This window comes from Sceloporus undulatus, chromosome 4, assembly GCF_019175285.1.
Source record: "Sceloporus undulatus isolate JIND9_A2432 ecotype Alabama chromosome 4, SceUnd_v1.1, whole genome shotgun sequence".
Lineage (NCBI taxonomy): Eukaryota > Metazoa > Chordata > Lepidosauria > Squamata > Phrynosomatidae > Sceloporus > Sceloporus undulatus.
In genome coordinates this window covers 231,457,026-231,477,146 of record NC_056525.1, presented here as the reverse complement: position 1 = coordinate 231,477,146, position 20,121 = coordinate 231,457,026, and positions in this window count along the sequence as shown.

The following is a 20,121-nucleotide window of genomic DNA, read 5'->3' as shown; positions in this document are numbered from 1 at the left end:
AGCTGCATTATTTCTACAGTGTAGAATGCACCCAGAAACAATATAATGGCCATCATGATTAACAACCAGAATTACCTTATCCCTTAATGAAGCTTCCTTTTCCAGCTCCAGTCCCAATGGAATCATCAAAAACCAAAGACAACTGCAAAGCTAAGAGTTTTTAGAAAGCTCCCATTTATTATATTCTGTGCGGGATTTTATAATTTTACTGTGATCATGTTGTATTTTTATCCAGTTATTATTGCATCAGTATTATGATTGAAACTGGACAGTCCATAAATCCATTTTACAATGAGTTTTTTTTAAACCACAGCGATTAGGATACCGTTGGTGTTTCATGTATACATACATTTCCCTATGGAAGTGGGTTGATATTTTTGTCTTATACGTAACATCTGCATTTAATGTAATGTTGCATTAGAGTAGCATGCACCTATAAGCATTAGGTTGTGCAGTCAACTGCCTGTAGATTTGTTTATGCATTTAGTTGTATAATGTTGCCATTTCTCACAGCATTTATATAGCACAACCCTCAGTGTGTCACTTTGTACTCTTGTGATTTACATTGTGCAACTCTGATGTATGATTTGCCTTACAAGTAAGTAAGTAAATAAATAAACTTTTGTGTATTTGCGCATGCATGGACACACACATATACCCACCTAGACTTTAACAAAAATCAAAGAAACAGCTAAACACTTCATCGTGGGTGCAATGTGTCATTTTACTCTCAGTCCTAGAAACTTGTTTTTCAAATACATAATAGCAAGGTTTCTCAGGATCCCATAATAGATATAACATTGTGTTCACCAGGCAGCCCACATACCCTCCAACATTTCATAATTGAAAACTGGGACATATGTGGTGAAGCAGTAGCAGAGTGTGGTAAAGATGGTGAAAGTTATTACTGATAAAGAGGCTTGCAGCAGTTTGCTTTTCCATGAGCGTACTGGGATGGGCAAGGCTCTACGCGCTCTGCTCTCTCCCCTTGCTGAGTCAACTGAGTGAAAACTGCTTTTGCATGTTGAACTCAGTTTGAGTAGTCGAAGTAAGCTGAGACTGTTGTTGCCAAGTTGGGACAATGGAGTATATTTTGTTGTTTGTTTGCTTGTTGTTATTGTTTTTGTTTTTGTGTGCCTTCAAGTTTTTTCCAACTTATGTAAATTAAATGGAGAGAGGAGGAATTGTAGGAAACAGTATGCATAACCACATTTGTCTTAAGTTTTAGAATATATCAGTTTTCCTGGAAGTGAAAGACTGTAATGGATTTGGTTCTCTTTATAAATGGACATGGTTCACTGCCAGAATCTGTGTTGGTTCATACCAGTCTCCCAGCTACAGACATAATGGTCTCCTTCATATCTCTCCACTGCTCACTTTCTTTTCTTGACATGCTGTTTTGTTAGTCTTTGGCAGCCACCAAACGTTGCAAAGGCAAACTAGCCTTCTAGGCTTCCCAAGTGCTTTTGCGCCCATACGCTTCAGAGGTTGGAAAGACAGTTTCACTAACATTGCTGCAAGTGCACACAGAGCAGAACGAAAGAACGTGGAGAGGAAATAAGTGACACAAAAACCTGAGGATGGAAAACAGAAGATGACGAGTGTGGGTGGGTGTCAAACAAGCCCGTCGCTTCCTGCAGAACACCAACAAAATAAGACTTTGGAGGACTTACAGAATGTGCAAATTATACAGCATTAAAAAAAGAAAAACCTAGCCCAAATCTATTGAGACACTCTAACTGAAAAGTGAATCTGAAAAGATTGCATGATCAACTACAAAAGAAGGCTTTGAGTTATTCCATGAGTAATCAAGTATAGAGTGACTGATGGGATTCCATTTTTATCGCTGCCCTTTCTCCTCTTTCACCAGGATTCTTCCAACTCTGCAGTCCTGTGCCTGCAATTTGTATTGCCAGAAAAGTGCTAATAAAATAATTATTTTCTGGATGAATGTGTATGACCAAGATCTCAGATCAGGGAGATGTAGAGTAAAGTTCTACAGGGGGAATTGTGCCATGCCACCTTCTCTTCATCTGCCTCCCAAATCACCTTTCACCTGCTGCAGGGATCTTTCACAACATGGCTGCTACCTGGCTAGCGGAGATATCAGTGCTGGGTATCCAACTATAGGGACATGGTTGGATGTTTCTCTGCCATCTCCCATCTGTCAGTCAGTAAAAAGCTGTGCTGGGGGAGTTGTACCATGTGAAAATTGAATTTTGAGAGGGAGCTGGGACATTGCATGAGCTTAGTAGACAATTCTAACCACAACAATTGATAAAATGACTTATGGAGGCAAAAGATGGACATGTGTGTCTGTAAATCACTAACAGAATGCTAATCCATATAATGACATTCATATCTTCCTACTGTCTCGATTTGGCAAGGATAGTCTTGATTAATCCTCTGTCATCCCATTTTTACAGCTGCTTCTAAAATGTCCCAGTTACTCTCTCTTCCTCCTACTTTCCCCCTTTGTCTTCATCATACTTCAAGTGCTGAAAATTCTCAAAGTTCCAAAATAGTTTGCATTAAACTCAGGGGAACTGGGTGAGAGAAAAGGAGGGCTGGAGTCTTCCTCTTCCCAGTAGGCTTAGGCAAACACAAAGTGCTGCAGTCTCTCCTAGCTTGTGTGTTCTTCCTGATCAATAATTTTTGTAATCTTCACTGCACTCTAGTGTTGCTTGACCACATGTACCAGTTTTTATCTTTTAAATGTTGAAGAGTATGGATGAGTTGAAGCTATCCAAGGCTGAGGAGTGGTTAGATGATGCTGTGGACCCCCGATTGTCTCCCTACAGCATCTCAGATGTGTATGGCTTTAGCATACCATTATATGCCTCTTCTAAGAAGTAACTTTCCAAACGTTGTATTTGGTGGAGGAACCTTTGGTAAGTTTGTCATTTCACCTGCTGTTTGGAGGAACTAGCTAGGCCTTAAAGTGTTGAAATTGATCAGGATCCCATTCTACCAAGGGATCAGAGCATCTCTGCATTGTATAGGCATAGCAGTTTGATACCATTTCAACTGTTGTTTAAAAATCATTGGCTCTGTCAGAAATGGGTGCTAGTTTGCCTCGGGTGAACAAAAGGATATGTTTTTTTCCTTATCTAGAAGCTAAATAAGTTCTGTTTTTACTAAAGCTATAAATAGGTTTTCTGTGTGAAAATGCCTTTTCGTCTCTGGAGTTGGCAACTCATAAGGAAGAACTGCCCAAGGGTTTTTATATTAGTTTCATACCATTCATTTATTCACTTATGCATCTCATTCATACACTGCTTTTCTTCCAGAGTAGGGCTCAAGGTGGCTCCCAAAGAAAATCAATTAAAAAACCTTAACAACAAAATAAAAAGTTCAAAAAAAAAAAACAATTTAAAATTCACCATATTCAATATTATAAAATCATTTAAAAGACATACAAAAGTTTAAAATAAATAAATAAAACATACACCACATTAACTGCCATGTTGTAGTCTGTAGAATTCTGGGATTTGTAGTTCAGCAAGGTACTTAGAATTCTTTACTAAAGTCAATAGTCCATTTTCTTGAACACCAGGACAAAAGCTTTCTAGCAGAAAATTCTAAAACATTGAGATCAAACTAAGGGCCCTTTTGCTATACAGAATTATAACACTTTGATACCACTTCAAGTGCTGTGGCTCCATCTAATGGAATCCTGGGATTTATAGTATCACGAGCTATTCAGAACTCCTTGCCAGATGCTCTAATGACTACTGAAACTACACATCCCAGGATCCTGTAGCATGTAGCCGTGGAACCAAAGTGCTATAATTGTGTAGTGTGAAAGGGTTTGTACAGTTCCCAAGATTTCACTATCTGGAGCCATGGTATTTCAAGTGGTATGAAACTGTTAAAACGTTGTGTAGTGCTGATATACTCTTCTTAGTTCAGCCCTGTGTATGCTAATTCAGAAGTCAGTCCCTGTGTGCTTAATGGACCTTATAACTTCAGACTGCAGGAGAGGATTTTTTTTAAAAAAAGGTGTAGTAGTTTGAGGTTCTCCATAATAAAGAAAGGTTCCTTCTAGTAAACCATCACAGCAAGGAGAAAGCATAGTCCGCTCGCTAAGGTGAGCATACTTGATTTGCAGGAAGGTGTTTCAGTGTGGTGTAGTAGTTTGAGTGTTCCTTTATGACTCTGGAGACCAGGGTTCAATTCCCTGCTCAGCCATGGAAACCCACTGGATGATCTTGGGCAAGTCACACACTCTCAGACCCAGAAAACCCCATGTAAGGTCGCCTTAGGGCAGGAGTTCCCAACCTGGGGGTCGCGAGCCCTTCTGGGGGGTCGCCAGGTTGGGAATCCCCCCTGCCTCCCCTCTCCCCTTCTCCCTGCGGGTGCTGGCGCTGGAGCAGGCATCGCGCGGGGAAAAGGGGAAGGGGTGGGGCTCCCTCCTTTCCCTTCTCCCTGCGAGTGCCCGCGCTGGCACAGGCACGCGCAAGGAAGAAGGGAATGGAGGAGGGGTTGCCTCCTCCTCTCTCTGCCTTCCTGCGGGTGCAGGCACCCTCAGGGAGTCAGGGAATGGAGGTGGGGGTCCCTCCTCCTACTTCTCTTCCTTCCCACGGCTGCCTGACAGCCGCAGGGGGGAAGGGGCAGGGGTCCCTCCTTCTTTTCCTTCCCACGGCTACCAGAAAGCCGCGGGGAGGAAGGGAAGGGGCAGAGGTCCCTCCTCCTCCTTCCCTCCCTTCCCGCGGCTGCCAGACAGCCGTGGGGAGGAAGGGACGGTCAGGGCTGCCTCCTCCTCTTCTCCCCACGGCTGCCAGGCAACCACGGGGAGAAGGGGACGGGTCTACAAGCCCCAGAGGCCTTTGAGGCCAGAAGTCCCGCCTCTTCTCCCCTGGTAGCCTCCCTAATTGGTTGCTTGTATGCAGCCGAAAATCCCCCCCCTTCCTGGCCTCCCAACCTATCAGGGGGGCCACGGGCGGGACTTTCATCCCCAATGGGGGTCGTGGCCCAACAAAGGTTGGGAACCGCTGCCTTAGGGCAACCATAAATCAGAAACAACTTGAAGGCACACAACAAGAACCGTGGTCTCCAGAGTCCTAGTCCAACACTCAAACCACCACACTACGCTGGTTCTCTGGTGTATCTGTTTGTTGTTGTTATTAACTGCCCTCAAGTCAATCTTGGCCTTGTGGATGAGACATCTCCAAGACCCCCTGTCCTCCACTGCTCTGCTTAGGTCCTGTGAACTCATATCTATGATCTCCTTAATAGACTCCATCCATCTAGCAAGCGGCCTTCCTTTCTTTCTACTTCCCTCAACCTTTCCTAGCATTATTGTTTTTTCCCATGAATCCTCCCTTCTCATGATGTGCCCAAAGTACGACAGCCTAAGTTTTGTCATCTTGGCTTCCAAGGACATTTCTAGCTTGATCTGCTTTAGGACCCATTTGTTTGTCTTTCTGGCTATCCATGAGATCCTCATCATTCTTCTTCAGCACCACATCTCAAATGCATTAATTTTCTTCTTATCTGTTTTCTTCACTGTCCAGCTCTCACATCCATACATGGTAATAAGGAATACAATGGCTTGTATGATTCTAACTTTTGTGCTGTGTTGTATATCTTTGCATTTTAGAATTTTTTCATTGCTGTAGTAGGTGTATCTGTAGTAGGCCATTAAAAAACAAATCAGAACTCTAGTTATTCTAATACTATTATTCACTTTATTATTAATTTGTATTCACTTCATTTATATTGTGCTTTGCCCCGCTTACTGCCCAAATCATGACTCGGTTGGCTTAGGGAGTCAGCAGGGCTCTCACTGTAGCTTGAAAAAACAAACTGGTATAAAATCTATTTTATTTGGATGTCACATTTCTAACGATGCTAGTTTTGGCTTATTGGAATGCATTAGTTATTTTACAGTGATTTTAAAAGATTTTATTGGAAGCCTTCTTGATCATAATTGGATTGTTATCCCACCCTTCAAAGGAATAGGTTTGTTTTATTTTATTCATACCCTGCCTTTATCCCAACATTGTACCCAAAGCAGCTTTCAGCTTGAGTTAAAACAATGGACAGTACAAACATTAAAAAATAAATTAATGAATGATTATATTAAAATGTTACTGGTAATTTAAAACAGCTTTTAAAAGGCAGCTAAAGATTATAACAACAATAATTATAAAAATACATATCTATATAGAGCAATGTTCATGCTGGCTGGGCAATCTGAGAAATAGAGATCGTTTCCCAGGACTGATGTTTAGAATATTCTATTAAAGCTTGGAATCCTCTGTGTTGGCAGGACAATTCTGGAAATTGTAGAGCAAAAAAGGTCCCCTGCCTCCAGGTCTGAGCTCTCTCTGGATTATTTTCATTTCTGGCTGATTCAGGAGCTGTAATGCTTCCCCCAAAACTGATTTAAATAGCATTTGCCCCGATTTGACTGTCCCAATTTGACAGGAATAGCCCCAGTCAATCCTCTTCTGTCCCACTTTTTCAGATTTTTAAAAAAAATGTTCGATTTTTCTCCTCCCACTTTCCCCGTTGTTCTCAGTTTACTTCAATCCAGACTTTTTGAAAAGACCCAGACTTTGTTCCTATTCTTTCTGATTTTATACTGGGTTAGAATAAACCATCCTGGAAAGTATAAAAAGTCTCTGATTATACAAGGCACTGACAGAAAATACTCTGGGATAAACAAAATGTGTATGACTCTCCAAAATAAATCAGAAAGAACAGGAACAAGCTCTAGGACTTTCTAGATTTTTAAATCAGTCTGAATGTACTGTTGCAAACTAAGTTCAAAGTACAAAAGTAGTTTGCACTCAGTTAACTCAGCAGGAGAGACAAGAGATGAGAGGGAAGGATTGTGTCTTTCCCAGTAGCCTCAGGCAAAAGTAAACTGCTGCAGCCTCTCCTAGCTTGTCTTTTCTTCCCCATTATCAACTTTCCCCACTTGACCACACTTTGATATTTTCCTGGCCACATGTGTCCTGGTTTTTAATATGTGAAATGTTGAAGGGTATGAAATACATACAGTTTAGGAGGGCCTAAAACTGTTCTTATACCTTGGATGAAATACTGATCAGAATAAGACTGCAGTCAAGATATAAGAAGATTAAGAATGGAGAGGGCAGCTATGAAAGAACTAGACAAGATCCTAAAGTATAAAGATATACAACTGAGCACTAAAGTTAGAATTGTCCGATCCACTGTATTTCCCATCACCATGTACAGAAGTGAGAACTGGACAGTGAAAAAAGTGGATAAAAAGAAAATCAACACATTTGAGATGTGGTGCTGGAGAAGAGTGCTGAAGGTACCATGGACAGCCCAAAAGACAAACAAATGAGTCCTTGAGCAGATCAAGACTCTCTTTCTGGAAGCCAAGATGATCAAACTGAGGCTGTCATACTTCGGTCACATCATGAGAAGAAATGACTCATAGGAAATGTAAAGGGCAGTAGAAAGAGAGGAAGACCACATGCCAGATGGATAGACTCAATCAGGGAGGTCACAGGCCTGACTCTACAAGACCTAAGCTGAGTGGTGGAGGATAATGGATCTTGGAGATGTCTCATCCCCAGGGTCACTGTAAGTCAAGGTCCACTCAAAGGCAGTTAACAACAACAACAACAACAACAACATAGTTAGATTGGGATTTTACTTTCTCTGATTCTAGCAGGTTTCCCACGCAAGGAAGCCAGGGCCAATGGTGTCAATGGGTTGGCTCCCTCTTTGTCCAACTTGGCAGAGCTTGCCTCAGTAGCTCATCTGGCCACAGGCTCACGTGGGAAATCCCTGGACCCCACTGGCTACAGCCTCTCTGACTCCAGCATGGGACTGTTTGTTTAGGCAGGCATGTGGAGGTCACTAAAAGCTGTGCAAAGGAGTGGGGAAAAGAAGTCACACTTGGTTTCCTGAGCAATTTGCAAAGGGCTCTTTCTCATTCAGCCAAAGCTGAATCCATCTTAAAAGGGGAGCCTTAGAATCTGACTACATTAAGGCAAATTTTGAGTCACATCAAATCCTGCTCTGCAAAGCTTGGGCAGCCTAGCATGGTCAAATGCTGCAGATTTGCTTTATCCCTTAATTGGAGGGAGGCTTCACCTGCGGCAAAGTGCTAAGGTGGAAGGAGAAAGTCAATAGGAAGATAGCTGAACATCCACCCACCTCCAGCTTCCTCTTTTTCATATTAGTCTTTAAAATGTTAGCAGCTGTACAGGGCCTTCAAAGGGCACAGTCAGGGTAAACTGAAGTATGGAAAATACCTGTCCTCATACACTCCAACTGTCACGATTTGAGAGGCACAGTCCCAATTAGTCCTCTGTCATCCCACTTTTCCAGCTGCTGTTAAAATGTTCCAGTTTCCTTCTCCTCCTTCCACTTTCCTGCTTATTCTCAGCTAACTTATGTTGCTGTAAACTGAGTCCTAAGTGCAAAAGTAGTTTGTATTCAAAGAACTCAGTGGAAGGACTCTTGACTTTCCTAGTAAACTCAGGGAAAAGCAAACTGCTGCAACCATTTCTGTTTTGTGTGTTTTTCCTCAGCAAAAGCTTTTGCCATCTTGACCACACTCTAATGTTGCTTAGCCACATGTGTCCCACTTTTCATCTGTGAAATACTGGAGGGTGTGTAAGCTGCTGTGAAGTGGTGATACATGCAGGACTAGCTGGAGAAAACGGTGCCACCATCAAGGTACAACATGAGGGTAGAAGCCAATCAGAAGGCGGCAGGAGAGCCTCCAAATGGGATTTAACAGTTTGAAACAAGTGAAATAATGTACATGACTAAACAAGGAAGACTATTTCAGACAAAGGTCTCTGTCACACGCATATCTTCCAACATTTCACAGATGAAAGCAGACTAGTGTGGCCAGGCAACATAGAATGCAGTTAAGATGGTAACAGTTCTTAATGAGGAAGAACAGACAAGCTAGGTGTTTGCTTTCGCCTGAGCCCACTGGGAAGGGCAGGATTGTGCCCCTTCTGATGTTCTCCCCACTGCTGGGTTAGTGAGGCACAAACTATTTTTGCATTTTGAACTCAATTTGTAGCAGCTGAAGTAAGGTGAGGACAAAGGAGAAAAGTAGGAGAAGGAGAGAGAAACTGGGATATCTTAGCTAGGATGCTTGGAAAGCCATAAAGCTTGATTTTCAGCTCCCCAAAAACTCTGGAGAACCACAGAATATCATCCTGGTGGTCATGTTGGATAATGTCCTGGCCTTTTTGAAGAGAATAGGGCTTTGTCTTCATCTAAAGGTATTTTTTGGACAACCCTCTACTTTTTTGGCTGAAAATATAGGGGTGTTCAGGGCTTTGAAGGGGCTAGTGAGGATACCAGTGGCCATGCTGGGAAACCCTCCAAAGGCCACACAATTCTCATTTGTGTTGAAAGACCACTTACCTTGGTGCCTAAGTGTAGAAGTGGGACAAGAAGTGGGACAAGTTGGAAGCATTTTCAATTTCCTAGTAATACCTAAGAAAATTTTACATGGTAAATCTAAATTGCATTAATTTTCTTTACAGAAGATATTGAAAATTGTTCTGTTGACTAAGGAAGTGTTTTGAAAAGTCCATGTTTTGGGCAACAACTCACTGAACCACCAGCCAGCATGGACATGCTGAGTGATACTGACAATTGCAGACTAAAGAAAGGAACTTTACTAGGCTCTGGAAACGTCACAAAACCATTTAAGCAGGATTTTAATGCATAATTGTGCCCAGGAAGGCTTCTTATTGGGGTATTTGCTTTGGTGTTTGCTTTTGCATGTTTCTAATGGTTTTAAATGTTTAACTTGGTATTTTTAAGGAGTTTACATTTTTGACTTGTTCTATTAATGTAGTGTTTTAACTGAGTTTTAATATTGTACTTTTTTGTTGTTATAAAATAATAATAAAATTTATTTATATCTCGCCTCTCTACAAAATGCAATCGAGGCGGTTTGTTGTTGTTGCTGCCACTTTTAAGCGTCTTTTCTGAGCTGCCTTGGGTCCAATTTGGGAGAAAGGTGACATATGAGATAGATAGATAGATAGATAGAACATTTCCCAACAAACTACAGTTCCCATCATTTATTTTGGGTCGATGGGTGGAGGGAGACATAGAAATTGGTATGAAACCTATTATTGACTTTTGACCCAGTAGAAGGTCCAGTAGAATCAAGGATTGGCAATTGTGGGTAATGAAGAAGCAAATTTTTGGTGGGTTTCCCATTCCAAAAATCAGCTGTAGGTCACCACATTTTGGCTTCCAAGCTGATATATGGAAATGAAAGGTTTGTAGTCACCTGACTGAGGCAACGGATTATTATAAAAGCAAGAAGTCAGTTTAGACTCCACACTGTATACTCTGAATTCAGAAAATGAAACCTCATTTAACTAAAAAGGAATGCTATCAATTATTGATCTCTTCATGCAGAACGCTGTTTTAAAAAAAAATTCATTAGGGTTTACTAAGGAAGCACTAAAGCTGTAGTGACCCTTTGTGGGTGTGCGAGAGAGAACTGAATATTTAGTAGAAACTCTTAGAAATGATAAAAGCAGAGAGACTTGCGGTATACTTTAATATTGGGGAAGATGTGAAGTAGATACTAAATGCAGAATAACTCCTTGTACCTCCCCTCCCCAGATCTTGTTTTTGTTTTTTTGTTTTTTTTCCCTAAGTTAACAAGGATAGATCATTCTCTACATTTACTCCTAAACATCTTTATTAAAATTTAAATCAGCAGTGGGTAAACTACTGCTTGGTGCACATATGCCATCCTTGGTGTGTCTCCTCTGCCCCTCTAGCTTGGTGAAAAAATGGTAGACAAATTGCCAAACTTGTCTGAACAGTCCATTGGAGGAGTCTCTAGGTCTGTTTTAGGCTCAATATAGCCTTTTAAGAAAGTGTGGGTGAATATACGCTGCACAGGTATACCACTCTGATAGCACTTTAAACATCATGGCTTTATCCTATAGAATCCTTGGAATTTTTAGTTTGGATTTGTTGTTGTGTGCCTTCACATTGTTTCTGGCCTATAGTGACCCTTAAAGTGAACCTATCATGGGATTTTCTTACCAAGATTTGTCAAGAATGAATTTGCCATTGCCTTCCTCTGAGGCTGAAATATTAGGAGCTGTCCAAGGTCACCCACTGGGTTTCCATGGCCAAGTTTGAATTTGAACCCTTGTCTCTCAGAGCCCTTTGGCTGGTACTCTGACTGGTAGTTTGTTTAAAGACTTTGGTGTAACCTGCATTGTAGAAATAATGCCATTTGAAACATATTAACTGCCTTGGTACAATGCTATGGAATGCTGAGATTTGTAATTTTGTGAAATGCTTAGCCTTCTCTGTCAGAGGGCTTTGATGCCAGAATAAACTACAATTCCCAGGGTTCCATAAGATGAAGCCAGGACAGATAAAGTGGTGTTAAACTGTACTAATTATGCAGTGTGGCAGCAGTCTCAGGCTTTGATTTTGCCCAGGGTGGCTGAGTGGAGATTTGAATACTGGTCTCCCAGTGGCCAAATCCAACTATACCATCCTGGTGCATGTCCAAAGGAGGGTGACCAAAATAATGAAGGGTCTGGAAACCATGCCTTATGAGGAGAGACTTGGGAGCTGAGTATGTTTAGCCTGGCAAAGAGAAGGTTAAGAGGTGATGTGATAGCCCTGTTTAAGTATTTGAAAGGATGTCATAAGATGGAGCAAGCTTGTTTTCTGCTGCTCCAGAAAATAGGACCCAGAACAATGGATTCCATCTACAGGAAAAGAGATTCTGCCTCAACATTAGGAGGAACTTTCTGACAGTAAGAGCTATTTGACACTCCCTCAGAGTGTGGTGGAGTCTCTCACTTTAGAGGTCTTTAAAAAGAGGATGGATGTCAGGGGTGCTTTGATTGTGAATTCCTGTATGGCAGGGGGTTGGACTGGATGGCCCTTGAGGTCTCTTTCCAGTGCTCCAGTTTATAGCACCTCAAAAATCCTTCAGTTTAAAAATCTTTCAGTTGACACTGCTTTAACTATCATGGTTCCATCCAATGAATCCAGGGATTTGTAGCTTATCGTGGCACCCAAGCTGACAGAGAAGACTAAATATCTCACAAAACTACAGATCCCAGAATTCCATAGCATTGAGCCACAGCAGTTAAAGCAATGGCAAATTGCATTAATTCTGCAGCGTAGGTGCAGTCTATGACAACGGAGCAGTACAGTGCGTCCACGGCACTCACGCTACCACGCCGCCATATGCATGAGCCCCGTTATCCTCAATGGGACTCAAGCATAAGCAGAACTTGCCTTATGTGGTGGGGTCTGGAACGAATCTCCTGAGTAAGGCAAAGGACCACAGTATTTCTATGCCACCTTTCTGGGACCCAAGGCAGCTTCCAGGACAATTATGACTGAAGATGGAGGATTTTGACCAGTATGTTTTAGATCTCCTGTAACCTAATAGCAAGATGAATTGCCTCTCCTGAAGGCTTCCTTCCCCCCCCCCTTCACAAAAAAGGTGTTCTAGAGCACCAAGGAGACAAAGTCATCAAAAACATCCTTGCAGAGTGGCACACAGACCCAGGGCCACACCTTGCGCATGCCTGATTTACAGCATCCTATCCATGGTTGTGAGTGGTAATGTTACATTATTTGTGGTTCCAGCTTTCTGTGCTCTTAGGCAGCCTGTTGACACCCGGAAACTTTAGAATTCAAATTCTTTAGAGAGCAATACTGGGGCTAATTAAATTTCCTGTTGCTGCCTTCAGCCATGCAAATCGGTCTGTGCTACGGTGGTTCTTTAGCTCCCAGGAGAAAAATTAAGGCCAACATCTTGATGAGGTTATCCACAGTACATCAACAGGTCACGATTCTTACTCCATTTGTGGTTATTACCCTTTGAACTGATGTTTTCCTCTCACATTTATCACTGGACTCCCAACTGCTTTGGTTTTCTATGCTGATCCTAACAGGCATTGTCAGATACACATTTTCAGAAGTTAATGCAAAAAGTCCATCTTGGTCAAAATGATAACTCATATTACAAATTCATCTTTTCCACATTAAAAACTGATCACATAAGCCAGAGGGGAAGAACATGTTGACATCCAGATATTGTTGGATTAGACCTTCCATCAACCATTGACCATGTTGGTTAGGACTGATGGGACTGGGAGTCCAACCATATCTGGACGGCCATAGGTTCTGTTATTGTTGTTTTTGCTTTGAGCCTTCAAGATATTTCTGATTTATGCCAACTTAAAGGTGAAGCAATTACTGGGTTTTGTTGGCAAGATCTGCTCTGAGGAGGTTTGCCGTTGCCTTACTCTGAGGGTGAGAAAGTAGGACTTTGTCAAATGAATTTCCACATCCAAGTAAGGATTTGAATGTTGCTTTCCTGAAATTGTAAGTTGCATCTACATTGCAGAATTAATGCAGTTTGACACTGCTTTGACTGCCATGGCTCAATGCAATGGAATTCTGGGATCTGTAGTTTTGTGAGATATTTAGTCTTCTCTGTCAGAGAGCTCTGGTGCCACAATAAGCTACAAATCTCTGGATTCATTGGATGGAGCCACTATACCACAATAACTCTCATAAGCTCTATATCCCTGACCTAAATGGTTCAAGAGAGTAGAATTTGCACCACAGACACAGAAAGGATATGATCAAGGGTCTTTCCAGTTAAAATATGGTAGTGCAGCAGGCAATACAGACATTGATGAATTCTCTTACCTTTCCTCACCTAACCTGTAACCTTCCACTTTTCTTTACCTTATATGTGGCAAATCTACAGTGCAGATCTTGGGAAAGTTTAATTGTGGACTGCAGCTCCCAAAATTCCCTGGCACAGGATTGTACAGACTGTATTTTTCTTTTCTTAAAAAGGAAAACTTTTCCAAGTTCTGCACTAACTATAGCAAATCGGATAAAAGAACATTTAGATCAGAAGAAGAATGGTTAGGATAAATAATGGCTGGGTAGTATTCCATCTTCTCTTACAATGTACCAGTCAAACTACTAGAAGAATATTAAAGGTTTTACTCTGAGCTGGCATTTTTCTGAGAGAAACTTCAGAGACAATCTGAGACCTACTGTATCTTTGGAAACAGTCTTCAGAGTTATTGCTAAATTACACTTTTTGAGTTTGTTTTGATTGGGACTGTGAACACAATGTCCTGTTAAGCATTTATGTTGAGCTCATGCAAGCTACATTTGTCCCCCTTCCATGTCCCCAGGTTTTGAGCACTTCTGAAGGAATGTGTAGCATGAAGGTTTGTTGTATGTGAAGCCATTTGAATTAATGTGCACTTGTGTAAAGGGCCAAGGTGAGAACAGAATGTTGTTCCACGTAGGCCGTTGCTTTGATCCACCATGTTGTTGTTGTTAACCACCCTTGAGTGGATCTCAACCCATGGCGACCCTGTGATTGAGACATCTCCAAGACTCCCTGTCCTCCACTGCTTTGCTTAGTTCCTGTAAGCTCATACCTGTGCCCTCCTTAGTAAAGTTCATCCATCTAGCCTGCACCCTGCCTCTCTTTCTGCCTCCAATATTTTTTAGTATTATTGTTTTTTCCAGTGTTTTCTGATGATGTGTGACAGCCTCAGCTTGGTCATCTTAGCTTCCAAGGAGATTTCTGGCTTGATTTGCTCTAGGACCCATTTGTTTGTCTTTTTGGATGTCCTCATCACTCTTCTCCAGGACTACATCTTGAATGAATTGATTTTCTTCCTATCTTCTTTCTTAACTGTTCAGCTCTCACATCCATACATGGTAATAGGGATAAAATGGCTTATATGATTCTAAGTTTTGTGCTCAATCGTATATCTTTGCATTTTAGGATCTTTTTTGTTCTTTCTCAGCCACCCTTCCCATTCTTGATATTCTTCTGATTTCCTGTCTGCAATCTCCATTTCTATCAATGTTTGATCCCGGCTATGAGAACTCTTTTATTACTTCTATTCTTTCACTGTCTAGATTGAATTTGTTTAGATTCTCCATGGTCATTATTTTTGTTTTGTTTATGTCCACCATGACTTTTTTTATTTTCTAACCCCGTGCATGAAATCCCCCTCCAGGTCTTGTGGGCACCACAATTCAAAAAGGATGTTGACAAGCTGGAGAGTGTTCAGAGGAAGGCAATCAAAATGGTGAAAAATCTGGAAAGATCATTCCCTCTGAGGAATGACTTAGGGAGCTGGGTATGTTTAGCCTGGGGTGAGATGATAGCCTTGTTTAAATATTTGAAGGGATGTCATATCAAGGAAGGAGCAAGCTTGTTTTCTGCTGCTCCAGAGAATAGGACCCAGAGCAATGAATTTAAACTACTGGAAAAGAAGTTCCACCTAAATATTAAGAAGAACTTCCTGATGGCAAGAGCGTTTGACAACAGAACATGCTTCCTTGGAGTGTGGTGGAGTCTCCTTCTTTGGGGGTGGGTTAAACAAGGACTGGGTAGCCATATGTTGGGGGTGCTTTGCTTGTGCATTCCTGTATGGAAGGGACTGGGCTTAATGGCCCTTGAGGTCTCTTCCAAGTCCAGGATTCTATAATTTTAGGACAAAGTCTTTAGAGAAGCCCCTGTGCCTTGGAATGATGCATGTGGGTGGGTCCAGCGTATACCTCTGTCCTCTCAACAGCTTTAGGCTGTGTGTTTGGAAACGAGCATTTCGAAATACTTTGGGACTTTGTCCAAAGTGATGCCCACATCTGCTTTGTTAGCTGAGGTGTGCCTGTATTCTGGTTCTTTCAGAGAATATTTGAGAGATTTATATGTTGCTTGCGATGTCTTTGTTTTATGACCTCAGCAGAGCTTGGAAATCTTTTTGGGGTAACGGGGGACCCCACTTCAAGAATTCCCCAACCAGCATGGCTAAGTTCTCAGCTGGAGACTATGAAAGTGGATAAAAGAAGATTAAGCTGGATGTGTGTGTGCACAAAACGAAGACCCTAATGTCATAACCATTTTCCAAGTCATATTTTTTTTTACAAAATTACTGACAGAGAGTAAAGGAGCATTCATTTCTTCTTGTGGTGCTCTTTCTGAAATTCCCACTTTAAAACTATTACTTAAGGGTAGATTCACCCCAAATGAGTCTCTTTGCTGAGATTACTTCCTCGTGAAGACAGTTGGTCCCTGGGGCAGAAGATCACTGCTGAGGTGCAAGTTAGACCCACTGCATTCTTCCAAGATCAATGCTCTTAACTTGGAGATCATCCCAGAAAAGGGTGCATAGGATATTTGGCAGCAACTCTACCTCAGGAGAACTATGAATAGTGTGCTGTTTCACAACATTGTGGCTGTAGTACCAGGAGTTGTCCAGTGCACTGCCAGGGCACCAAGATGTCAAGAATAATGAATGAGAAGGAACACACAAGCTAGCAGAGGCTGCAGGAGTTTGCGTTTGCCTGAGCCTATAGGGAAGGGCAAGATTCTTTCCTCTCGTCTCCTCTCCTCTGTTCCCGTCTGTTTTAGTGCAAACTACTTTTTCTCTTTGAACTCAGAGAAATAATGCATTTTGACCCCACTTTAAGGATCCATTCATGATCTGGAAAGTTACACATGTGCAATGTCATTGTGCATTCAATGGGCATGCATGTGGTGGGTGTATATGTGCATGTGAATGTTCACAGATATGTACATTCAGTTGCACTTTTATTTGAGCAACATTACCATTCTACACAAGGGCTGTACAACACAATTAGTGCATAACTCCATGAGAGGAAATTTAAATTGCACAACCCTGATATAAGATCTCAGCTGAGCATTATGGCTATCCTGCTATGCACCTAGTGATGGTGTCCTAATTGCATTTGGAAAACATGTTTGTTTGTTTGTTTGTTTTTTGCTACAGCAATGAGAGCTTTCCATTGGCTATGTTGGCTGGGGATTTCTAGGGGTTGTGGTCCAAAAAAGTAACATTTCCAAACTGTGCAAACTTATTAGACAAATAGGGCACATTTGACCAAGCAACCAGTTGTTCAGATTCTTACTCCTTTGGATAATGTGCACTTGATCTCTTGTGAGTGTAGAAGCAATTACATCATCCTAAGGAGTAACAAAAAAGACAAACCCTTACTTTATGTAAACTATTTTGTCATGGAAGATGTCTTGGGTTCCACCCTGGGGGAAAGGTGGCATATAAATAAAGTAAATAACATAAATAAATAAATAAATAACCCCCTAGAGGGGAGTGTGGCCCTTCAGATGCCGTTAGACTGCAATTCCAAACAGTCCTTACCATTGGCAATGCTGGCTAGGGCTACTGGGAGTTATAGTCCAACAACACTGAGGCCAATTTGCACACCATTATTATTATTATTATTATTATTATTATTATTATTATTATCCTTTATTTATGAAGCGCCTTAAATTTACACAGCGCTGTACATGCAATCCTTTTAGTTAGACGGTTCCCTGCCCTCAGGCTTACAATCTAAAAAGACATAACACAGAAGGAGAAGGGAGTGGTGACGGGAAAGGGTAAGAGGTCCAGCAGTTCCTCTCAACCTCCGAGGCCTGGACCAAGGCAGATGGACTGAAGGGAGGGCATGGCTTCAAAATGGAAGGTTAATCATTATCCAGGGAAAATACATACTCACAAGTAGGATAATGCATATACAGTACATAGCAATACAGGAAATGGATCGATAAACAGCCAACAACAGAACATCAGATAGTAAGCGACAATTATGCGATGTCTGAATAGGATGGTTTTCAACTCCGTTTTGAAGCTGGTTAATGAAGTGATGGCTCTTGCTTGTGGAGGAAGAAGGTTCCAGGAGTGAGGGGCAGCAAGTGAAAAGGGGCGAATCCTAGTTGTCCTAGACTTTTAAACTCAGCCCTGATTCTGACAGAAGTATTAAAATGTCATTTCTAAAAGCTTGTTAGATGAGGAGGCCACCAGTCCATGTTACTTTTGATTCTTATTTTTGCTTGTGTGGAACAATAAGACTTCTAAAAAATTTACAGTTTTCATCAATAACTCCAGGCTTAAAAGAAATGATGTCATGATAACAGATAGTTCCATTAACTCCATAGAAGGCTTTGCCTTGGAATTAATACGACTAGTCTCCACCATTTATAGAATAGATTTCCTCTTGAAGCCATGAATGTTAGCTCATTTATCCTTAAAACAACCCTGCACAGCAGGTAATTATCCTGTTTTTGAAGACAGCGAAAAAGAGATTGAGAAATTAAGTGAATTGGTCAAGGCCGTGCAATAAAGGTCGATCAAAAATGAAATTAACAACATCCGTGGTCTAATTGTTCTACAGCACTGACTCTGAGATGAAACAACAGAGCAGAAGCATTCAAAGAAACCTTCATAGTAGGCATAGTTAAAAAGTCACATCTAAGATGGTTCAAATTTCTGCAAGATAGGCAAATGATTTAAATTGAGTAGATAGAATCCAACATTAGTTCTGCTAATTATGTCAGTTGTAACTAACACATCCTATTCAGTTAAATGGTATGAACAAGGTTAGACTAATATTAGATTAGATTTCATATGTAACCACTGTCCTGTTCACAGTCTTAAACTTCATTTGAATTTACAGGGATGAACTCTCATTCCTATGTTCACCTTGGATAGGCTGACTAATAAGTGATGAGTATCAATCCTCATTCAGCCATGAAAACCCATTGAGTGGCCTTGGGCAAGTCACAATCTCTCTTCCTCAGAGGAACACAAGGGCAAACCCTCTCTGAACAAGCCTTGCCAAGAAAACCCAGTAATAGGTTAGCCTCAATTGGCAAAGACAAGGCTGCATCTTACCACCCTACTTGTTCAACTTATATGCAGATTATATTGTAAGAAAAGCAGGCTTGGGCACAGAAGAAGGAGGAGTGAAAATATGAGGAAGGAATATTAACAATCTGAGATACACAGATGACACCATAATACTAGCAGAAAACCACAAAGACCTGGAACACCTACTAAGAAAGATCAAGGAAGAAAGTGCAATGAAACATATGGGGGCCATTCAGACTACCATTTAACCAGGTTCAGGATTCGAAATTTGCACGTGAAGTTCATATTGGGCCCGATTCTGTCACAATCCGTGTCGAGGCTTGCACAAGGAAATGCCCCTTACCCCAGGGTAACCAGAATTGGGCTAAAATCCATCTTTTCTCAAAAGACCCGGGTTCCACAAAATATGAACTTGCCCTCGATCATTCAGGGAGGGATTAGGGTCAGAGGGCGGGCAGAGGTCAGAGCATTCCCTCCCCTCATCCGAGGGGAGGGGGAGGAAGAGGAGGAGGAGGAGGAGGAGGAAAGAGCCAAAGTACTGGAGGCTGAGAGGAGGCAAAAGGGGAAATCAGGGTGACTTTTGGGCTGCAAGGGGCTGTAAGAGGGAGGGGGGAGTGGAGAAAGTGATGATGGAGGAGGAGGAGGATGAAGGAGCTCTGGGAAGAAGGGAGTCATGGAGGGAATTCTCTAACGGAGCAGGAAGAGGAGGATGAAGGGCAGCTTGGGAGGGGAGGGTCAGAAGGAAAGAGGAGGAGGAGGATTGCCCAGGGAAATAGGGCCGTGGGGCTAAGCAAGGGGATGTAGGGAAATCCAGCTGCAGCAGAAGGAGCCTCTTTTATTTCTGACAATTTATGCACATGATTTTTTGGGTGACATGTCTGTGTGCTTGCTTGTGCTTTATTTCCTCTTGCTCCTGGGTTATTATTATTATTATTATTTGTGTTATATGCGGATGCTACAGTCAGAATGCCTGTGCTGCATTTCCCTTTTATTCCCAATTGATTCCATGGGTCAGTTGGAACTGACAGGTCACTCTCTCTCAGCCTCAGTGGAAGGCAATGGCAAAGCTCCTCTAGCAGGAGGAAAAGGGTCAGTTCAGGTCAGGTCAAAGGCAGGGCTCCCATCAGGAGCCTTCCCCCCTTTTTTTATTTTTTAAAATTATTTTTGACAAAATATGCGCATGTTTTTTTTTTGCTTGAGGCAGATATATAGATGGCTAGAACATGGCTAGCTGCTTGTTCACTTTCCCTTCTATTTGCTGGCTTCCAGCAAAGGGGAAATGTTGCAAAGGGCTAGACTTTTTCCCCTTTGTGAATCAATGCTATAATTCGAATGTTACATTTGTTGCTTTTGTCAATTAGGCAACTGGCAAAACGATACATGATTTTGCTACTGTCTCTTCAGGGCTAGCCCTGAA